The following is an 18,326-nucleotide window of genomic DNA, read 5'->3' as shown; positions in this document are numbered from 1 at the left end:
CGACTCCACATCCTCGGAACCTAAATAGTCCCTCAGAACTGTACCTATTTCCTCTCTTATTAACAGAGCTACCCCACCACCTTTTCCTTTCCACTGTCCTAAAAGTCATATAACCATGAATATTGATTTCCCAACTTTGATCTCCATGTCTCAGTAATGCCAAGAGATCACATCCATTTAACTTTATTTGTGCCATTAGTTCATTTACCTTTTTTTATGCTACATGCATTAAGATCCAGAACTCTTAATTTAGTTTTTTTTACCACTTTCCTTACACTAAGCCTATCCCAAGGGACAAGAGAGCCACTGTTTGTTTTTTGCCTTTTATTTCCATGTCTTCCTCTTTTGCTTTAATTTTTTCTGCCTTCTGTTTTAACCCAGTTCCCGTCTCCTCTAACTCCCTGCTTAAGTACCCATCACCCTTCCATACTAGTGTAAAGCCTCCCCAACCACACAAGCAAACACGCCTACAAGAATATTGGCCCCGGTCTTGTTGGGGATGCAACCCATCCAGTTTGTGCAGGTCCCACCTTCGTCAAATCCTGTCCCAATGCCTCAGGAATCTGACACCTTCTGGCCACACATTCATCGTACCTATCTTCCTAATTCTTTGCTTGTTAGTGTGTGGCACTGGAAGTATCGGGCAGCACGGTAGCATTGTGGATAGCACAATTGCTTCACAGCTCCAGGGTCCCAGGTTCGATTCCGGCTTGGGTCACTGTCTGTGTGGAGTCTGCACATCCTCCCCGTGTGTGCGTGGGATTCCTCCGGGTGCTCCGGTTTCCTCCCACAGTCCAAAGATGTGCAGGTTAGGTGGATTGGCCATGATAAATTGCCCTTAGTGTCCAAAATTGTCCTTAGTGTTGGGTGGGGTTACTGGGTTGGGTGGGGTTACTGGGTTATGGGGATAGGGTGGAGATGTAGACCTTGGGTAGGGTGCTCTTTCCAAGAACCGGTGCAGACTCGATGGGCCGAATGGCCTCCTTCTGCACTGTAAATTCAATAATCCTGAGATTACTACTCTTTTTTGGAGCATATTTTATCATAGAATTAACAGTGCAGAAGGAGGCCATTCAGCCCATCGAGTCTGTACAGGCCCTTGGAAAGAGCACCCTACCCAAGGTCAACACCTCCACCCTATCGCCTTTATCCCCGTAACCCAACCTAAGCTTTTTGGACACTAAGGGCAATTTTAAATGGCCAATCCACTTAACCTGCATATCTTTGGACAGTGGGAGGAAACCGGAGCACCCGGAGGAAAGCCACGCACACACGGGGAGAACATGCAGACTCCACACAAACAGTGACCCAAGCCAGGAATCGAACCTGGGACCCTGGAGCTGTGAAGCAACTGTGCTAACCACTAGGCTACCATGCTGCCCCAGACTGGGATACTGGGCTCTATCCTTTTGGTAAGGGCCATGAAGAATCCAGCATGAGTTTTAAGGATAGAAAGTAATAAAATTTATTTACAATAACATATATATATATATAAAAGCAGCAGCAACTTCCCTTGCTGCACTCTCCTTCCTGCTGGTTCCAAACTGACCAGCTTTATTTATACTTGGAGTTTACTAATGGTTTCTCCGCCCCCCTCAGTGGGGCATCTCATACTCCCACAGGATTGTGGGATTGTCATTAGTCCCCAGCCAATGGTAAGAAGGCAGGTTATAACATCCCTCCCCCCCAAAGTCCAAGGAATCCACCGAAGACCCTGGCGAAGGAGGGCATCGGACTCGTTTTGCCGCAGGCCGGACACCATTTGCACGCGGCGCTGGATCAGGCGGTGTGTAACGAGACGGAGACCGGCGCTTCCGTGATGAACGGCGCAACGGTTGTACATCCACGGCCCGTGGACCCGAGGATTCCCCCTCTGATGCGACCTGTGTCTCCATCTCGGAGTCAGAGTCTGCTGCCTCCGTCATGTCCGCGTCTCTATCTCCATTCGGTTCTGTAACGACCTGCGCAGGCTTCAAGTGAGGCACCAGTGGAAAATTGTGAGGACTACCTTCCCTTGTCTCTGGTCTCTGCGGCTGTAGAAATGAGCTCCGGGGGCGGGGAGTCTTTTGAGGGGATAGTCTTCTGGATTGAACGTGGTCTACATGTTTGCGCTGGAGACGACCCTGGGCTTGCACCTGGTAAGATATAGGGCCCATTTGGTGAAAGATTATGCCAGGAACCCACTGGGCACCACCAGCAAAATTCCGAACGAATACTTGGTCACCGGGCGCAAACTGCCGAATCGGCCGATGCCGAGAAAATCCCTGTCCCTGCCGTTCTTGTGTGCGGCGTACTTTTGCACCAATGTCCGAGAAAATCATACTGCGAAGTCTCCGGCCCATTAGGAGTTCTGCGGGAGCTACCCCAGTCACCGCATGGGGGGGTGGGCCTATACGTAAACAAAAAGCGAGCCAGTCTCGTGTCCATTGATCCGGAAGACTGCTTCCTTAGGCCTCTTTTGAATGTCTGCACTGCGCGCTCTGCCAACCCATTTGAAGCCGGGTGGTATGGGGCAGTGCGGATATGGCGTATGCCGTTCATCTTCATGAACCTCGCAAACTCCTCACTCGTGAATGGAGTGCCGTTATCCGTGACCAGCACCTCGGGGAGGCCATGCGTACTAAAAGACAAACGCATCTTTTCAATTGTTGCGCAGGACGTTGTCCCCTGCATCTTATGCACCTCTAGCCATTTAGACTGGGCGTCGATTAATAGAAGGAACATGGATCCTTGAAAAGGGCCTGTGAAACCTGCATGCAAGCGTGCCCAAGGCCGCCCTGGCCATTCCCAGTGATGTAGGGGCGCGGCCGGCGGAAGCTTCTGATGCTCCTGGCAAATGGAGCAGTTTTGGGCCACCTTCTCAATGTCGGTGTCGAGGCCTGGCCACCAGACATAACTCCGGGCCAACATTTTCATTTTGGTCACACTGGATGCCCATTGTGTAAGTCTGTTAGTATCAGCTCCTGGCCTTTTTCCGGGACAATCACACGCGTCCCCCACAAGAGGATGCCGTCTTCCACGCTGAATTTTGACAGCTTGTAGGAAAATGCCTGCAACTCGCCTGGGAGCTGCCTATACTGCCCACCATACAGGACTCTGTGCCGAACCTTTGACAGGACTGGCTCCGTCTGGGTCCACTCACAGATCTGTGATGCTGTGACAGGCAAGGTGTCCATAACATTTAGGGTTGCAACCACCTCACCAGTCGTGGGGGTCGATATGGGGCCGGTCGATAAAGGCAATCGGCTCAGTGCGTCGGCATTTGCTATCTGCGTTCCTGGTTTGTGCTCCAGAGAATTCTCGTATGCAGCAAGCAACAAAGCCCAGCGCTGGATCCGTGCGGAAGCAATGGGTGGTATTGGCTTATCCTCTCTGACAAATCCCAGCAGAGGCTTATGATCAGTCACGATAGTGAAATGACGGCCATACACGTACTGGTGGAAGCGTTTCACCGCAAAAACCACTGCCAGGCCCTCCTTCTCGATCTGTGCGTACTTTTTCTCTGCTGCAGTTAATGTGAGGGAGGCGAAAGCTATCGGTCGCTCGGCCCCGTTCTCCATCTTGTGCGACAGGACGGCCCCAATACCATACGGGGATGCATCCCATCCTTGTCGCCAATTTTGTGAGGGCCACGAAGAATCCAGCATGAGTTTTAAGGATACAAAGTAATAAAATTTATTTACAATTACATATATATATATAACAGCAGCAGCAACTTCCCTTGCTGCACTTTCCTTCCTGCTGGTTCCAAACTGACCAGCTTTATTTATACTTGGAGTTTACTAATGGTTTCTCCGCCCCCCTCATTGGGGAAGCTCATACTCCCACAGGATTGTGGGATTGTCATTAGTCCCCAGCCAATGGTAAGAAGGCAGGTTATAACAGTCCTGTACTTTCCAGAAAGAAATCTAACAGGAGCCACAACATTCATGTTTGCTGCTGTAAAGTCACTTTTATTCCACGTTACATCCACCATACATGATAACAAATCCCTGTTTGTCAGCTGATTTGAATTTGAACAATTTACAGTGGATGAGTCTCCAGGTGTGTCCAATTGTGCACAAGCTTCCCCTGATTAGCTATTAACAAGACCATAAACCGGTAAATTACTATTTAATTAGTTGCTCACTAATGTTCATTAATCCTTTTCTGCAGGGGTGGGAATCAATGGTAACGCATTACAACCATCCTCCTGTTGGCAACTTCTGCTTGAATTTCATCACTTGTAATGACATTGTCAACACTGGAAACAACGAGATGGATCTTTGCTCCCTCGATCGTTAATTATGTGTTTCTGCAAAGTTTACACTGTTTTATCATTAATTGTTCTACAGTTTTTATTTGTTGTACTATATTACTCTCAGCTCAACAATATCCAGTGAATCCGGTTTTAATAAAGCAATGTATATTATCTGTTTGTAAACTATACGTATGTACACAAATCCCCTGATAATCTATCAGTCCACTATGGAATGATTTTGGTATATGAGGTGCATGATTAATTGAAAACTCATTTTAAGAGCTTGCAGTATCAGTTACTCCTGATTATTCCTGTAGATGGTATTGTAATTCAATGTTACAGCTGTCACATTGTGTGTCATACAATAATTGTTAATTTTGATTAAGAGCATATCACTCTGAGCTTGTACAAACTTCTCCTTTGATGCCACCTTACTCAAAATAATATGATTTCAAAAAATCTTAGCAGCAGATAATTCCTCTAAAGTAAGAATTCAAATGATAAAAGTTAACATTCGGCAATACATTTTGACATTTGTCAATTGAAATGTCTTTGATATCTTTTACAAACTATATTTAATGTTCTTGCTGGCTGAGCTAGTGTCCAGCCAAGGAGATTAGTTCCAGAATAGCTTTATGAAGATGAAGTCAATGCTTGCCCCGATAAGGCGACCACCACAAGGGAGTGGGCGTGAACTAGGAGTGGGGGTTCCTTAAGGTTTGAGTTCAAGAGCACCTGGTGTAACAACTCATCAGGTAAATCTGGTCAAAACTAACAGATATGAGGACAACGTCAGAATCCAGGCTGGAGTCGGGACATAAAGATCAGTAGAGCTGAGTGTTTTCATGTGTCTTTAAAGTGGGCCCTAGAACAGACAGCACAGAAGCGCAGCAGAATCAACTGTCAGAGGGAAGAGGCCACCTACTACCGTCTCCATGAACGAACCTATACCATCATTTACAGCCGTCTGAACAGTCCATTTTCTGACTTATTCAAATACTCATAACACTCATAATAATAGATTACAAGAGAAGTGCACTGTGCATTCCGGCACAAAATTTCCCTTATTCAAAAGTGTGCTAAGGAGTGGGTAATATGTTGGGGGGTTGGGGGAGGGAACTAGGATGTGTGTGGGGAGGATGCTGTGGGGTGTATGTTGGGGGGAGGGACTGTGGGATGTGTCTTCGGTAGACACTGTGGGGTATGTGTTGGGGGAACACTTGGGATGTGTATTGGGGAAGACTGTGGGATGTGTGTTGGGGATGTGCTGAAGTGTGTGTTGGGGGACGCTGTGGGATGTGTGTTGGGGGAACACTGCGAGGTTTGTTGGGGGATCTCTGTGGGATATGTGTTGGGTGGACGCTGTGGGATGTGTGTTGGGGGACGCTGTGGGATGTGTGTTGGGTGGACACTGGGATGTTTGTTGGGGGGACGCTGCGGGATGTGTTTTGGGGGATGCTATGTGATGTGTGTTGGGGGACGTTGTGGGATGTGTGTTGGAGGATGCTGTGGGATGTGTGTTGGGGACGCTGTGGGATGTGTGTTGGGTGGACACTGGGATGTGTGTTGGGGGGACGCTGCGGGATGTGTTTTGGGGGATGCTATGGGATGTGTGTTGGGGGACGCTGTGGGATGTGTGTTGGAGGATGCTGTGGGATGTGTGTTGGGTGGACACTGCAGGATGTGTGGTGGGGAACACGGTGGGATGTGTGTTGGGGGGTCTCTGTGGGATGTGTGTTGGGAGAACACTGTAGGATGTGTGCTGGGGGGACGCTGTGGGATGTGTGTTGGGGGGATGCTGTGGGATGTGTGTTGGGGGACACTGTGGGATGTCTGTTGAGGAAACGCTGTGGAATGTGTTGGGTTGGACACTGTAGGATGTGTGTTGGGGGACGCTGTGGGATGTGTGTTGGGCGACGCTGCGGGATGTGTGTTGGGGGACTCTGCGGGATGTGTGTTGGGGGCTGCTGTGGGATGTGTGTTGGGGGACGCTGTGGGATGTGTGTTGGGGGGATGCTGTGGGATGTGTGTTGGGGGGACGCTGTGGGATGTGTGTTGGGGGATGCTGCGGGATGTGTGTTGGGAGAACACTGTAGGATGTGTGTTGGGGGATGCTGTGGGATGTGTGTTGGGGGATGCTGTGGGATGTGTGTTGGGGGAACACTGTAGGATGTGTGTTGGGGGGACGCTGTGGGATGTGTGTTGGGGATGCTGTGGGATGTGTGTTGGGGGACGCTGTGGGATGTGTGTTGGGAGACGCTACAGGATGTGTGTTGGGGGGATGCTGCGGGATGTGTGTCGGGAGAACACTGTAGGATGTGTGTTGGGGGGACGCTGTGGGATGTGTGTTGGGGGGATGCTGTGGGATGTGTGTTGGGGGACACTGTGGGATGTCTGTTGAGGAAACGCTGTGGAATGTGTGTTGGGTTGGACACTGTAGGATGTGTGTTGGGGGACGCTGTGGGATGTGCGTTGGGGGATGCTGCGGGATGTGTGTTGGGGGATGCTGTGGGATGTGTGTTGGGGGATGCTGTGGGATGTGTGTTGGGGGACGCTGTGGGATGTGTGTTGGGGGACACCGTTGTATGTATGTTGGGGGACGCTGTGGGATGTGTGTTGGGGGACACTGTGGGATGTGTGTTGGGGGATGATGTGGGATGTGTGTTACGAGACGCTGTGGGATGTGTGTTGGGGGAACACTGTAGGATGTGTGTTGGGGGGACGCTGTGGGATGTGTGTTGGGAGATGCTGTGCGATGTGTGTTGGGAGACGCTGTGGGGTGTGTGTTGTGTGTTAGCGAGTTGCTGTGGGATGTGTATTGGGGGGACGCTGTGGGATGTGTGTTGGGGTGTCGCTGTGGGATGTGTGTTGGGGGGACGCTGTGGGATGTGTGTTGAGGGGATGCTGTGGGATGTGTGTTGGGGGGATGCTGTGGGATGTGCGTTGGGAGAACACTGTGGGATGTGTGTTGGGCGGACGCTGTGGGATGTGTGTTGGGCGGACGCTGTGGAATGTGTGTTGGGGGGATGCTGTGGGATGTGTGTTGGGGGACGCTGTGGGATGTGTGTTGGGGGATGCTGTGGGAGGTGTGTTGGGGGGATGCTGTTGGATGTGTGTTGGGGGGACGCTGTGGGTTGTGTGTTGGGGGACGCTGTGGGATGTGTGTTGGGGGGATGCTGTGGGATGTGTGTTGGGGGACACTGTGGGATGTCTGTTGAGGAAACGCTGTGGAATGTGTGTTGGGTTGGACACTGTAGGATGTGTGTTGGGGGAAGCTGTGGGATGTGTGTTGGGGGACGCTGCGGGATGTGTGTTGGGGGATGCTGCGGGATGTGTGTTGGGGGATGCTGTGGGATGTGTGTTGGGGGACGCTGTGGAATGTGTGTTGGGGGACACCGTTGGATGTATGTTGGGGGACGCTGTGGGATGTGTGTTGGGGGACACTGTGGGATGTGTGTTGGGGGATGCTGTGGGATGTGTGTTACGAGACGCTGTGGGATTTGTGCTGGGGGAACACTGTAGGATGTGTGTTGGGGGGACGCTGTGGGATGTGTGTTGGGAGATGCTGTGGGATGTGTGTTGGGAGACGCTGTGGGATGTCTGTTGAGGAAACGCTGTGGAATGTGTGTTGGGTTGGACACTGTAGGATGTGTGTTGGGGGATGCTGTGGGATGTGTGTTGGGGGACGCTACGGGATGTGTGTTGGGGGATGCTGCGGGATGTGTGTTGGGGGATGCTGTGGGATGTGTGTTGGGGGACGCTGTGGGATGTGTGTTGGGGGACACCGTTGGATGTATGTTGGGGGACGCTGTGGGATGTGTGTTGGGGGACACTGTGGGATGTGTGTTGGGGGATGCTGTGGGATGTGTGTTACGAGACGCTGTGGGATGTGTGTTGGGGGAACACTGTAGGATGTGTGTTGGGGGGACGCTGTGGGATGTGTGTTGGGAGATGCTGTGGGATGTGTGTTGGGAGACGCTGTGGGATGTGTGTTGTGTGTTAGCGAGTTGCTGTGGGATGTGTATTGGGGGACGCGGTGGGATGTGTGTTGGGGTGTCGCTGTGGGATGTGTGTTGGGGGGACGCTGTGGGATGTGTGTTGGGGGGATGCTGTGGGATGTGTGTTGGGGGGATGCTGTGGGATGTGCGTTGGGAGAACACTGTTGGATGTGTGTTGGGGGGATGCTGTGGGATGTGTGTTGGGGGGACGCTGTGGGATGTATGTTCGGGGGACGCTGTGGGATGTGTGTTGGGCGGACGCTGTGGGATGTGTGTTGGGAGACGCTGTGGGATGTGTGTTGGGGGACGCTGTGGGATGTGTGTTGGGGGATGCTGTGGGTTGTGTGTTGGGAGACGCTGTGGGATGTGTGTTGGGGGACGCTGTTGGATGTGTGTTGTGGGATGCTGTGGGAGGTGTGTTGGGGGGATGCTGTTGGATGTGTGTTGGGGGGACGCTGTGGGTTGTGTGTTGGGGGACGCTGTGGGATGTGTGTTGGGGAGGCGCTGTGGAATGTGTGTTGGGGGATGCTGTGGGATGTGTGTTGGGGGACGCTGTGGGATGTGTGTTGGGGGGATGCTGTGGGATGTGTGTTGGGGGGATGCTTCGGGATGTGTGTTGGGAGAACACTGTAGGATGTGTGTTGGGGGACACTGTGGGATGTCTGTTGAGGAAACTCTGTGGAATGTGTGTTGGGTTGGACACTGTAGGATGTGTGTTGGGGGACGCTGTGGGATGCGTGTTGGGGGACGCTGCGAGATGTGTGTTGGGGGATGCTGTGGGATGTCTGTTGAGGAAACTCTGTGGAATGTGTGTTGGGTTGGACACTGTAGGATGTGTGTTGGGGGACGCTGCGGGATGTGAGTGGGGGGACGCTGCGGGATGTGTGTTGAGGGATGCTGTGGGATGTGTGTTGGGGGACGCTGTGGGATGTGTGTTGGGGGACACCGTTGGATCTATGTTGGGGGACGCTGTGGGATGTGTGTTGGGGGACACTGTGGGATGTGAATTGGGGGATGCTGTGGGATGTGTGTTGGGGGAACACTGTAGGATGTGTGTTGGGGGGACGCTGTGGGATGTGTGTTGGGAGATGCTGTGGGATGTGTGTTGGGAGACGCTGTGGGATGTGTGTTGTGTGTTAACGAGTTGCTGTCGGATGTGTATTGGGGGGACACTGTGGGATGTGTGTTGGGGTGTCGCTGTGGGATGTGTGTTGGGAGAACACTGTGGGATGTGTGTTGGGGGGATGCTGTGGGATGTGTGTTGGGGGGACACTGTGGGATGTATGTTCGGGGGACGCTGTGGGATGTGTGTTGGGGGACGCTGTGGGATGTGTGTTGGAGGGATGCTGTGGGATGTGTGTTGGGGGGACGCTGTGGGATGTATGTTCGGGGGACGCTGTGGGATGTGTGTTGGGCGGACGCTGAGGGATGTGTGTTGGGGGACGCTGTGGGATGTGTGTTGGGGGACGCTGTGGGATGTGTGTTGGGGGATGCTGTGGGTTGTGTGTTGGGAGACGCTGTGGGATGTGTGTTGGGGGACGCTGTTGGATGTGTGTTGTGGGATGCTGTGGGAGGTGTGTTGGGGGGATGCTGTTGGATGTGTGTTGGGGGGACGCTGTGGGTTGTGTGTTGGGGGACGCTGTGGGATGTGTGTTGGGGAGGCGCTGTGGAATGTGTGTTGGGGGGATGCTGTGGGATGTGTGTTGGGGGACGCTGTGGGATGTGTGTTGGGGGGATGCTGTGGGATGTGTGTTGGGGGGATGCTTCGGGATGTGTGTTGGGAGAACACTGTAGGATGTGTGTTGGGGGGACGCTGTGGGATGTGTGTTGGGGATGCTGTGGGATGTGTGTTGTGGGACGCTGTGGGATGTGTGTTGGGAGACGCTACGGGATGTGTATTGGGGGATGCTGCGGGATGTGTGTCGGGAGAACACTGTAGGATGTGTGTTGGGGGGACGCTGTGGGATGTGTGTTGGGGGGATGCTGTGGGATGTGTGTTGGGGGACACTGTGGGATGTCTGTTGAGGAAACTCTGTGGAATGTGTGTTGGGTTGGACACTGTAGGATGTGTGTTGGGGACGCTGTGGGATGTGTGTTGGGGGACGCTGCGGGATGTGTGTTGGGGGATGCTGTGGGATGTCTGTTGAGGAAACTCTGTGGAATGTGTGTTGGGTTGGACACTGTGGGATGTGTGTTGGGGGACGCTGCGGGATGTGTGTGGGGGGACGCTGCGCGATGTGTGTTGGGGGATGCTGTGGGGTGTGTGTTGGGGGACGCTGTGGGATGTGTGTTGGGGGACACCGTTGGATGTATGTTCGGGGACGCTGTGGGATGTGTGTTGGGGGACACTGTGGGATGTGAATTGGGGGATGCTGTGGGATGTGTGTTACGAGATGCTGTGGGATGTGTGTTGGGGGAACACTGTAGGATGTGTGTTGGGGGGACGCTGTGGGATGTGTGTTGGGAGATGCTGTGGGATGTGTGTTGGGAGACGCTGTGGGATGTGTGTTGTGTGTTAACGAGTTGCTGTGGGATGTGTATTGGGGGGACACTGTGGGATGTGTGTTGGGGTGTCGCTGTGGGATGTGTGTTGGGAGAACACTGTGGGATGTGTGTTGGGGGGATGCTGTGGGATGTGTGTTGGGGGGACGCTGTGGGATGTATGTTCGGGGGACGCTGTGGGATGTGTGTTGGGCGGACGCTGTGGGATGTGTGTTGGGGGACGCTGTGGGATGTGTGTTGGGGGTCGCTGTGGGATGTGTGTTGGGGGGATGCTGTGGGTTGTGTGTTGGGAGACGCTGTGGGATGTGTGTTGGGGGACGCTGTGGGATGTGTGTTGGGGGATGCTGTGGGAGGTGTGTTGGGGGGATGCTGTTGGATGTGTTTTGGGGGGACGCTGTGGGTTGTGCGTTGGGGGACGCTGTGGGATGTGTGTTGGGGAGATGCTGTGGAATGTGTGTTGGGGGGATGCTGTGGGATGTGTGTTGGGGACGCTGTGGGATGTGTGTTGGGGGATGCTGTGGGATGTGTGTTGGGGGACGCTGTGGGATGTGTGTTGGAGGAACGCTGTGGGATGTGTATTGGGGGGACACTGTGGGATGTGTGTTGGGGTGTCGCTGTGGGATGTGTGTTGGGAGAACACTGTGGGATGTGTGTTGGGGGGACGCTGTGGGATGTGTGTTGAGAGACGCTGTGGGATGTGTGTTGGGGGGACGCTGTGGGATGTGTGTTGGGGGGACGCTGTGGGATGTGTGTTGGGGGGACGCTGTGGGATGTGTGTTGGGGGGATGCTGTGGGATGTGTGTTGGGGGAACACTGTGGGATGTGTGTTGGGGGGACGCTGTGGGATGTGTGTTGGGAGACGCTGTCGGATGTGAGTTGGGGGATGCTGTGGGATGTGTGTTGGGGGGACGCTGTGGGATGTGTGTTGGGGGGACGCTGTGGGATGTGTGTTGGGGGATACTGTGGGATGTGTGTTGGGGGATACTGTGGGATGTGTGTTGGGGGGACGCTGTGGGATGTGTGTTGGGGGGACGCTGTGGGATGTGTGTTGGGAGACGCTGTGGGATGTGTGTTGGGGAGACGCTGTGGGATGTGTGTTGGGGGGACGCTGTGGGATGTGTGTTGAGAGACGCTGTGGGATGTGTGTTGGGGGGACGCTGTGGGATGTGTGTTGGGGGGACGCTGTGGGATGTGTATTGAGGGGACGCTGTGGGATGTGTGTTGGGGGGATGCTGTGGGATGTGTGTTGGGGGAACACTGTGGGATGTGTGTTGGGGGGACGCTGTGGGATGCGTGTTGGGAGACGCTGTGGGATGTGTGTTGGGGGATGCTGTGGGATGTGTGTTGGGGGGACGCTGTGGGATGTGTGTTGGGGGATGCTGTGGGATGTGTGTTGGGGGGACGCTGTGGGATGTGTGTTGGGGGATACTGTGGGATGTGTGTTGGGGGATACTGTGGGATGTGTGTTGGGGGGACGCTGTGGGATGTGTGTTGGGGGGACGCTGTGGGATGTGTGTTGGGGGATGCTGTGTGATGTGTGTTGGGGGGACGCTGTGGGATGTGTGTTGCGGGACGCTGTGGGATGTGTGTTGGGGGGACGCTGTGGGATGTGTGTTGGGGGGACGCTGTGGGATGTGTGTTGGGGGGATGCTGTGGGATGTGTGTTGGGGGGACGCTGTGGGATGTGTGTTGAGAGACGCTGTGGGATGTGTGTTGGGGGGACGCTGTGGGATGTGTGTTGGGGGGGACGCTGGTGGATGTGTGTTGGGGGGACGCTGTGGGATGTGTGTTGGGGGGATGCTGTGGGATGTGTGTTGGGGGAACACTGTGGGATGTGTATTGGGGGGACGCTGTGGGATGTGTGTTGGGAGACGCTGTGGGATGTGTGTTGGGGGATGCTGTGGGATGTGTGTTGGGGGACGCTGTGGGATATGTGTTGTGGGATGCTGTGGGATGTGTGTTGGGGGGACGCTGTGGGATGTGTGTTGGGGGATACTGTGGGATATGTGTTGGGGGATACTGTGGGATGTGTGTTGGGGGACGCTGTGGGATGTGTGTTGGGGTACGCTGTGGGATGTGTGTTGGGGGATGCTGTGTGATGTGTGTTGGGGGGACGCTGTGGGATGTGTGTTGGGGGACGCTGTGGGATGTGTGTTGGGGGACGCTGTGGGATGTGTGTTGGGGGGACGCTGTGGGATGTGTGTTGGGGGGATGCTGTGGGATGTGTGTTGGGAGACGCTGTGGGATGTGTGTTGGGTAGACGCTGTGGAATGTGTGTTGGGGGGACGCTGTGGGATGTGTGTTGGGGGGGACGCTGGTGGATGTGTGTTGGGGGGACGCTGTGGGATGTGTGTTGGGGGGATGCTGTGGGATGTGTGTTGGGGGACGCTGTGGGATGTGTGTTGGGAGACGCTGTGGGATGTGTGTTGGGGGGACGCTGTGGGATGTGTGTTGGGAGACGCTGTGGGATGTGTGTTGTGTGTTAACGAGTTGCTGTCGGATGTGTATTGGGGGGACACTGTGGGATGTGTGTTGGGGTGTCGCTGTGGGATGTGTGTTGGGAGAACACTGTGGGATGTGTGTTGGGGGGATGCTGTGGGATGTGTGTTGGGGGGACACTGTGGGATGTATGTTCGGGGGACGCTGTGGGATGTGTGTTGGGCGGACGCTGTGGGATGTGTGTTGGGGGACGCTGTGGGATGTGTGTTGGAGGGATGCTGTGGGATGTGTGTTGGGGGGACGCTGTGGGATGTATGTTCGGGGGACGCTGTGGGATGTGTGTTGGGCGGACGCTGAGGGATGTGTGTTGGGGGACGCTGTGGGATGTGTGTTGGGGGACGCTGTGGGATGTGTGTTGGGGGATGCTGTGGGTTGTGTGTTGGGAGACGCTGTGGGATGTCTGTTGGGGGACGCTGTTGGATGTGTGTTGTGGGATGCTGTGGGAGGTGTGTTGGGGGGATGCTGTTGGATGTGTGTTGGGGGGACGCTGTGGGTTGTGTGTTGGGGGACGCTGTGGGATGTGTGTTGGGGAGGCGCTGTGGAATGTGTGTTGGGGGGATGCTGTGGGATGTGTGTTGGGGGACGCTGTGGGATGTGTGTTGGGGGGATGCTGTGGGATGTGTGTTGGGGGGATGCTTCGGGATGTGTGTTGGGAGAACACTGTAGGATGTGTGTTGGGGGGACGCTGTGGGATGTGTGTTGGGGATGCTGTGGGATGTGTGTTGTGGGACGCTGTGGGATGTGTGTTGGGAGACGCTACGGGATGTGTGTTGGGGGATGCTGCGGGATGTGTGTCGGGAGAACACTGTAGGATGTGTGTTGGGGGGACGCTGTGGGATGTGTGTTGGGGGGATGCTGTGGGATGTGTGTTGGGGGACACTGTGGGATGTCTGTTGAGGAAACTCTGTGGAATGTGTGTTGGGTTGGACACTGTAGGATGTGTGTTGGGGGACGCTGTGGGATGTGTGTTGGGGGACGCTGCGGGATGTGTGTTGGGGGATGCTGTGGGATGTCTGTTGAGGAAACTCTGTGGAATGTGTGTTGGGTTGGACACTGTGGGATGTGTGTTGGGGGACGCTGCGGGATGTGTGTGGGGGGACGCTGCGCGATGTGTGTTGGGGGATGCTGTGGGGTGTGTGTTGGGGGACGCTGTGGGATGTGTGTTGGGGGACACCGTTGGATGTATGTTCGGGGACGCTGTGGGATGTGTGTTGGGGGACACTGTGGGATGCGAATTGGGGGATGCTGTGGGATGTGTGTTACGAGATGCTGTGGGATGTGTGTTGGGGGAACACTGTAGGATGTGTGTTGGGGGGACGCTGTGGGATGTGTGTTGGGAGATGCTGTGGGATGTGTGTTGGGAGACGCTGTGGGATGTGTGTTGTGTGTTAACGAGTTGCTGTGGGATGTGTATTGGGGGGACACTGTGGGATGTGTGTTGGGGTGTCGCTGTGGGATGTGTGTTGGGAGAACACTGTGGGATGTGTGTTGGGGGGATGCTGTGGGATGTGTGTTGGGGGGACGCTGTGGGATGTATGTTCGGGGGACGCTGTGGGATGTGTGTTGGGCGGACGCTGTGGGATGTGTGTTGGGGGACGCTGTGGGATGTGTGTTGGGGGTCGCTGTGGGATGTGTGTTGGGGGGATGCTGTGGGTTGTGTGTTGGGAGACGCTGTGGGATGTGTGTTGGGGGACGCTGTGGGATGTGTGTTGGGGGATGCTGTGGGAGGTGTGTTGGGGGGATGCTGTTGGATGTGTGTTGGGGGGACGCTGTGGGTTGTGCGTTGGGGGACGCTGTGGGATGTGTGTTGGGGAGACGCTGTGGAATGTGTGTTGGGGGGATGCTGTGGGATGTGTGTTGGGGACGCTGTGGGATGTGTGTTGGGGGATGCTGTGGGATGTGTGTTGGGGGACGCTGTGGGATGTGTGTTGGAGGAACGCTGTGGGATGTGTATTGGGGGGACACTGTGGGATGTGTGTTGGGGTGTCGCTGTGGGATGTGTGTTGGGAGAACACTGTGGGATGTGTGTTGGGGGGACGCTGTGGGATGTGTGTTGAGAGACGCTGTGGGATGTGTGTTGGGGGGACGCTGTGGGATGTGTGTTGGGGGGACGCTGTGGGATGTGTGTTGGGGGGACGCTGTGGGATGTGTGTTGGGGGGATGCTGTGGGATGTGTGTTGGGGGAACACTGTGGGATGTGTGTTGGGGGGACGCTGTGGGATGTGTGTTGGGAGACGCTGTCGGATGTGAGTTGGGGGATGCTGTGGGATGTGTGTTGGGGGGACGCTGTGGGATGTGTGTTGGGGGGACGCTGTGGGATGTGTGTTGGGGGATACTGTGGGATGTGTGTTGGGGGATACTGTGGGATGTGTGTTGGGGGGACGCTGTGGGATGTGTGTTGGGGGGACGCTGTGGGATGTGTGTTGGGAGACGCTGTGGGATGTGTGTTGGGGAGACGCTGTGGGATGTGTGTTGGGGGGACGCTGTGGGATGTGTGTTGAGAGACGCTGTGGGATGTGTGTTGGGGGGACGCTGTGGGATGTGTGTTGGGGGGACGCTGTGGGATGTGTATTGAGGGGACGCTGTGGGATGTGTGTTGGGGGGATGCTGTGGGATGTGTGTTGGGGGAACACTGTGGGATGTGTGTTGGGGGGACGCTGTGGGATGCGTGTTGGGAGACGCTGTGGGATGTGTGTTGGGGGATGCTGTGGGATGTGTGTTGGGGGGACGCTGTGGGATGTGTGTTGGGGGATGCTGTGGGATGTGTGTTGGGGGGACGCTGTGGGATGTGTGTTGGGGGATACTGTGGGATGTGTGTTGGGGGATACTGTGGGATGTGTGTTGGGGGGACGCTGTGGGATGTGTGTTGGGGGGACGCTGTGGGATGTGTGTTGGGGGATGCTGTGTGATGTGTGTTGGGGGGACGCTGTGGGATGTGTGTTGCGGGACGCTGTGGGATGTGTGTTGGGGGGACGCTGTGGGATGTGTGTTGGGGGGACGCTGTGGGATGTGTGTTGGGGGGATGCTGTGGGATGTGTGTTGGGGGGACGCTGTGGGATGTGTGTTGAGAGACGCTGTGGGATGTGTGTTGGGGGGACGCTGTGGGATGTGTGTTGGGGGGGACGCTGGTGGATGTGTGTTGGGGGGACGCTGTGGGATGTGTGTTGGGGGGATGCTGTGGGATGTGTGTTGGGGGAACACTGTGGGATGTGTATTGGGGGGACGCTGTGGGATGTGTGTTGGGAGACGCTGTGGGATGTGTGTTGGGGGATGCTGTGGGATGTGTGTTGGGGGACGCTGTGGGATATGTGTTGTGGGATGCTGTGGGATGTGTGTTGGGGGGACGCTGTGGGATGTGTGTTGGGGGATACTGTGGGATATGTGTTGGGGGATACTGTGGGATGTGTGTTGGGGGACGCTGTGGGATGTGTGTTGGGGTACGCTGTGGGATGTGTGTTGGGGGATGCTGTGTGATGTGTGTTGGGGGGACGCTGTGGGATGTGTGTTGGGGGACGCTGTGGGATGTGTGTTGGGGGACGCTGTGGGATGTGTGTTGGGGGGACGCTGTGGGATGTGTGTTGGGGGGATGCTGTGGGATGTGTGTTGGGAGACGCTGTGGGATGTGTGTTGGGTAGACGCTGTGGGATGTGTGTTGGGGGGACGCTGTGGGATGTGTGTTGGGGGGGACGCTGGTGGATGTGTGTTGGGGGGACGCTGTGGGATGTGTGTTGGGGGGATGCTGTGGGATGTGTGTTGGGAGACGCTGTGGGATGTGTGTTGGGAGACGCTGTGGGATGTGTGTTGGGGGGACGCTGTGGGATGTGTGTTGGGAGACGCTGTGGCATGTGTCTTGGGAGACGCTGTGGGATGTGTGTTGGGAGACGCTGTGGGATGTGTGTTGGGAGACGCTACGGGATGTGTGTTGGGGGGATGCTGTGGGATGTGTGTTGGGGGGATGTTGTAGGATGTGTGTTGGGGGGACGCTGTGGGATGTGTGTTGGGTGGATTGTGTGGGATGTGTGTTGGGGGAACACTGTGTGATGTGTGTTGGGTGAACACTGTGGGATGTGTGTTGAGCGGATTGTGTGGGATGTGTGTTGGGGGAACAATGTGGGATGTGTATTAAGTTGTCTCTGTAGGATGTGTGTTGGGAGATGTTGTGGAATGTGTGTTGGGGGGGACGCTGTGGGATGTGTGTTGGTGGGACACTGTGGGATGTGTGTTGGGAGAGGCTGTCGGATGTGTGTTGGGGGGACACTTTGGGATGTGTGTTGGGAGAGTCTGTGGGATGTGTGTTGGGGGGACACTGTGGGATGTGTGTTGGGAGACGCTGTGGGATGTGTGTTGGTGGGACACTGTGGGATGTGTGTTGGGAGACGCTGTGGGATGTGTGTTGGGGGGACACTGTGGGATGTGTGTTGGGAGACGCTGTGGGATGTGTGTTGGGGGGACACTGTGGGATGTGTGTTGGGAGACGCTGTGGGATGTGTGTTGGTGGGACACTGTGGGATGTGTGTTGGGAGACGCTGTGGGATGTGTGTTGGGGGGACACTGTGGGATGTGTGTTGGGAGACGCTGTGGGATGTGTGTTGGGGGGACACTGTGGGATGTGTGTTGGGAGACGCTGTGGGATGTGTGTTAGGAGGACACTGCTATCAATATGTATGTAAGCGGGGAACCCGAACAGTTCAAAGATGGTATGGAAGGCCTTGACTTCACTCTTTTCTGCACTGTGGGTCCACGTTCTGCGAGTGTTGGAGCTGGGCACCAGATCGGTCAAGTCCCTGCCGTATCTTGAATGATGCGAGTGTCCAACTTGGTAAAAGGGCCCAGGAATCTGAGTCTCATGTCTCGTACCTCTTGGAGGGTGGCTTTATGGTCTTCATCAGAGAAACCAGTTGTTCTGATTCTGCCTACTGTCCAAGCACGGTGCCCACTTAATAGAGTTGGTATGTAAGTGGACATGATGCCAATCTGGACAAATGTTCCAGAGAAAAATGCTATCAACTGATTTGCTGGAGATTACCAGCGAAACTACTGATCGGTTGCTTACTTTGCTTTCGGGCAGTGTTCCACTGGTGTCTGGA

The 18,326-nt window shown here is 55.1% G+C and overlaps 1 long non-coding RNA gene across 1 annotated transcript in view; it reads left to right on the top strand.

Moving 5' to 3' along the window:
* The window catches only part of LOC140422775 (uncharacterized), a 124,469-nt gene that overhangs the window by 8,392 nt on the left and 97,751 nt on the right, over positions 1-18,326 (top strand). The window contains exon 2 of the long non-coding RNA XR_011947596.1: positions 4,156-4,403. This is a non-coding gene — a long non-coding RNA (uncharacterized lncRNA). The remainder of the gene's footprint in view (positions 1-4,155; positions 4,404-18,326) is intronic.

This window comes from Scyliorhinus torazame, chromosome 5 (assembly GCF_047496885.1).
Source record: "Scyliorhinus torazame isolate Kashiwa2021f chromosome 5, sScyTor2.1, whole genome shotgun sequence".
Classification (NCBI taxonomy): domain Eukaryota; kingdom Metazoa; phylum Chordata; class Chondrichthyes; order Carcharhiniformes; family Scyliorhinidae; genus Scyliorhinus; species Scyliorhinus torazame.
This window is presented reverse-complemented; position numbering and strand designations above follow the sequence as displayed.